This window comes from Eptesicus fuscus, chromosome 1, assembly GCF_027574615.1.
Source record: "Eptesicus fuscus isolate TK198812 chromosome 1, DD_ASM_mEF_20220401, whole genome shotgun sequence".
Lineage (NCBI taxonomy): Eukaryota > Metazoa > Chordata > Mammalia > Chiroptera > Vespertilionidae > Eptesicus > Eptesicus fuscus.
Window position 1 is genome coordinate 63,677,837 of NC_072473.1, and position 5,086 is coordinate 63,682,922.

The 5,086-nt window shown below is 42.0% G+C and overlaps 1 pseudogene; it reads right to left on the minus strand.

Moving 5' to 3' along the window:
* Positions 1-481: 481 nt before the first annotated feature.
* On the minus strand, positions 482-853 carry LOC103296782 (40S ribosomal protein S25-like; annotated as a pseudogene).
* Between the last annotated feature and the right edge of the window lie 4,233 nt (positions 854-5,086).

The window sequence follows — 5,086 nt, forward strand, 5'->3', positions numbered from 1 at the left end:
CACAAGTGAAATAAGCCAGTTAGAGAAAGACAAATGCCATATGATTTCACTTACATGTGGAACCTAATGAACAAAATAAGCAAACAAACAAAATAGAAACAGACTCATAGAAACAAAAAACATACTGACCCCAGAGTGCTGTCAGACGGGTGGGTGTTGGGGGCTGGGTGAAAAACATGAAGGGATTAAGCAAAATAAAGACTCATAGACAACAGTTAGCTGATTATAAGAGGGAAAGGGGGTTGGGGCAGATAGAAGACAGTAAAGGGGGAATAAATGATGAAGGAAAGCAACTTGAGTTTGGATGGTGAACACAATACAATATATAGATGATGTATTATTTAATTATACAATTGAAACCTATATAATTTGATTAACCAATGTTACCCAAATAATTTCAATAATATTTTTAAAAGATAAGTTATGATTTTTTTAAATAAAGTTTTATTTTTCAAAATTTACAGCTGGTGAGACCTGTTGTTCATGCATCTTTTATAGCAGCTGGGGCATCCCCACCTTTGGTGTTTCTGTTGTAAATCACTTGAGCTCTGTGCTTTGAGACTAGTTTAATAAATCCTTTACTGAGGAGCTCCTGAAGGGCTGCCCTGCAAAGAGCCACAAATCTTCAATCTCTTGGAGACCCAGCTGGTGTTACAAGTTTGTCCTTGGGAACTTCCTTACAGAATTTGTCATATGTGGCTTTGACAAAGAAGATCGAGTTATTGAGCTTGTCCTGAACTTTGCCTTTGGACCACTTCTTTTTGGTCTTGCCCCCCGATTTGTTCACTGGGTCTTCCTCTTTATTGGCTGACTTTCCAGCATCTTTTTTCTTGTTGTTGTCCTTGGGCAGCATTGTGGGACTCGGAGAGCAGGGCACTGCTGCTGCCTCACCAAAATGTGGCCCCGGAGAGCTGATTTTTTAATTTCTTTTTGGCACATTGATTATTTAGTAATATGCTGTTTAATTTCCACATATTTTTGAATTTTCCAATTTCCCTTCTGTCATTCATTTCTACTTTTATACCAGAAAAGACACTTGGTGTGATTTCAACCAAATTTAAGACTTGTTTTGTAATCTAAGATGTGTTCTATTCTCTGGAATGTTCCTTGTGCTCTTGAGAAGAATGTGTATTCTGCTGCTGTTGTGTGGAATGCTGTTAGGCTTATTTGATCTATCGTGTGATTCAAATCCACTATTTCCTTACTTCATTCTGTCTGAATGTTGTATCCATTATTGAAAGTGGGTATTGAAGTCTTCTACTAATATTGTATTGCTATTTAGTTCTACCTTCAGATTTGCTTTATATACTTAGGTAATCTATTGATATATATAATAAAAGTGTAAATATGCTAATTAGACCAGGCAGCTGAATGACCTTCTGGACATCATTTCAGACATCCTGACATTCTTCTGGTCGAAGCTGCAATGGCAGGGGCCGAGGCAGAGGAGGTTAGGGGAGATCAGGCAGGCAGGCAAACAGGGGCAATCAGGCAGGCAGGCAGAGTGGTTAGGGGTGATCAGGCAGGCAGCCAAGTGGTTAGGGCAATCAGGCAGGCAGGCAGAGGCTGTTGGGGGAAATCAGGCAGGCAGGCAGGCCAGCAGTTAGGAGCCAGTGGGTCCTGGATTGTGAGAGGGATGTCTGACTTCCGGTTTAGGCCCAATCCTGCAGGGATCCCTGTGGAATCAGGCCTAAACCGGCAGTCAGACATCCCCCAAGGGATCCTGGATAGTGAGGGTGTGCAGGCCGGGCTGAGGGACTCCCCTGTGGATGAACTTCATCCACCGGGCCTCTAGTATAATAATAAAAGTGTAATATGCAAATCAACCAAACAGCTGAATGACTGTCTGGACGACCATGCTGTGACATGCATGGGCGCCAAGCCAGCCAAGGCAGGTGCGTTGGGGGGGGCCCTGACATTGCCCCACAATCACCCTGTGGAGGGAGGCCCAGGCCACCCGACTTGTGGCATTGTGGTGGGTGGGTGGGGCCGCCCTCTGCAGAGTGATCAATCTTGGGGCTCCACAATCTATCGCCCTACAGAGGGAGGCCCAGGCCACTGGCCAGCGACACTGTGGTGGGTGTGTGAGGCCAGCCATCAATCACCCCACAGAGGGAAGTCCAGGCGAGCCAAGCGATCATACCCCATGCCTGCCACCCACACAGGGAGGTGACCGGTGGCGGGGGGGTGGGGAGCAGCACTGCACAGATGGTAAGCAGTGGCAGTGGTGGGGGCAGGGCCAGCTGCCAGCAGCCAGGGGAAGGAAAGCATGGCCAGGCCTAGGGACCCTAACCAAAGGGTCCCGGATTGTGAGAGGGCGCAGGCCGGGCTGAGGGACATCCCCCCCCATGCCTGAATTTCATGCACCGGGCCTCTAGTAAATATATATATATATATATATATATATATATATATATATATATATATATCTCCTATATAATAAAAGGGTAATATGCAAATCAACCGAACAGCAGAACAACAGGTCACTATGACACTCACTGACCACCAGGGAGAAGATGCTCAATGCAGGAGCTGCCCTCTGGTGGTCAGTGCATTCCCACAGGGGGAGCACCACTCAGCCACAAGCCAAAGGAGAGCGGGCCTAAGCCATCAGTTGGATATCCCCTGAGGGCTCCCGGACTGCAAGAGGACACAGGCTGGGCTGAGGGACTCCCTGCCCTGAGTGCACGAATTTCATGCACTGATCCTCTAGTATATATATTATATGAGTGAATGTGTCTTAGTCTGTCTAGGCTACTATAACAAAACACCATTGCCTGAGTTTCTTATAAGTAGCATAAATTAATTGCTCATAGTTCTGAAAGTCCAATCATCATGGTCAGGTTCTGGTAAGGGCCCTCTCCCCTTTTGCAGACTCCCAACTCATATTCTCACAGTGTGTAAGGGGTTAAGGAGGTCTATGGGGTCTCTTTTATAAGGTGACTAATAATCATGAGTGCTCTGTCCTTATGACCTTTCCAGCTCCCAAAGTCCTCATCTCCTAACCTTGGGGGTTAGAATTTTAATATAAATTTTGAGGGGACAGAAACATTCAGACCATAGCAATATGCATACATATCCAAATACATTGCTGCTATTATTCTTTTGAACATACTGTTATCTCTTAGATCAATTAAGGATAAATAAAAGTTTTTATTTTACCTCCATTTATTCCTTCTTCTTCAATGTTGTTCCTTTCTTTATGTAGATCCAAGTTAGACCTATATGACTTTTTTTTTTACTTTAAATAATTTTTATTTTTCCATTATAGTTGACAAATAATATTATGTTAGTTTCAGATGTACAACCCAGCGATTTGACATTATTTAACTTAATAAGTGATTACCCCAATAAATCTACAACCCTCTGACACCATGCATAATTATTATAATATTTTTGAACTTTACATCCCTATGACTATTCTGTAACTAACAATTTGTACTTCTTAATCCCTTTCCCTTTTTCACTCATCTCCCCAACACCCTCCCATGTAGCAGCAGTCAAAATGTTCTCTATATCTATGAGTCTGTTTCTGTTCTACTTGCTTGTTTATTTGTTTTTTTTTAGATTCCACATATAAGTGAAATTTTATGGCTGTCTTCCTTTGTTTGAATTATTCACTCAGCACAATACTCTCTAAGTTTACCCATGTTGTTGTAAATGGGAAGATTTCATTCCTTTTTATGGAAATGTATACAGGGTGGGGCAAAAGTAGGTCTACAGTTGTTCATATGGAAAATAATACAAAAATAATATAATAATTAATAAATAATAATACAAGAATAAACTCTGTTTCACATACTCACATCTATAAACCTACTTTTGCCCCCACCCTCTATGTCTTTTTGCTTTAGTGTTTTGGGTTTCTTCAGATAAATACCCAGATGTAGAATTGTGGTCCCTTCTTTGTCTCTTGTCATATAGCTTTGTTTTAAAGTCTGTTTTGTCTGATATAAGTATTGCTACCCCAGTTTGTTTGTTTCCATTCTCATGTTCTATCCCTTTACTTTTATTCTGTGTCTTTCCTTCTGAATTGAGTCTCTTGTGGACAGTATATGTATGGCTCTTGTTTTCTTATCCCTTCAGCTACCCTATGTTTTTATTGGAGAATTTAACCCATTTGAATTTAAAGTAAATGTTGAAAAACATGTATTTATTGACATTTTATTATTCATATTTTTAACTTTTTTTCCTTCTTCTTAAGAAAGAATTTTTAACATTTTTTGTAATTATTTCTTAGTTGTAATGAACTTATTTAGCTTTTTCTGTCTGGAAAGTTCTTTATCTGTCCTTTGATTCTAAATGATAGCTTTTTGGGTAGAGTAATCTTGGTTGTAGGTCCTTGCTTTTTATCACTTTGAATATTTTGTGCCAATCCATTCTGGCCTGAAATGTTTCTGTTGAGAAATCAGCCAACACTCTTTTGGGAACTTCCTTGTAGAGAACTAACTGCCTTTATCTTGTTGCTTGTAAGATTCTCTTTTTGTCTTTAACCTTTGCCATTTTAATTATTATGTGTCTTTGATTTACCCACACACTGATTGACTTCAAGGAGTGGCTGCAACCACTATGGAGAATCTGCTGTGTAAGGGAAAACCCCACAGAACAGGAGTTACTTCTGCTGAGTCCACCCTTTGAGTGTATCACTTGTGGAGGTGGTTGGGTGGTGCTTCAACATGATCTGAAGCTGTCCACCAGTTGCATTGTCTCTGGAGCCTCCCAGGAAGTGCAGGCCAAAGTCATCCTCCACCTTTGCCCTGCCTGGGGCCACCCAGCATGAGCCACAAAGTAATATGCAGATGGCTACTACTGTGCTGGGCTTGGAGGTGCCCAGGATAGGCCAAGCTGCAAACCAAGGGTAGCTGCCACTATTGCCAGGCCTGGGGACACTTAGTGAGAGGTAGGGGGCATGCTGAGGCCAGAAACTGCTTTTTTGAGAGATTTTAGGAAAGTCTGAAACATGAGCCAAGAGAGGCCATTTGTATAAAAAAGGCCACTGAAAAGGCTCAGGTGGACCCACAAGTTGGATGGGGCAGGGTCTCAAGATATCATCAGGGTGAGGAGAACATTGTTAGCTAGGTTGATG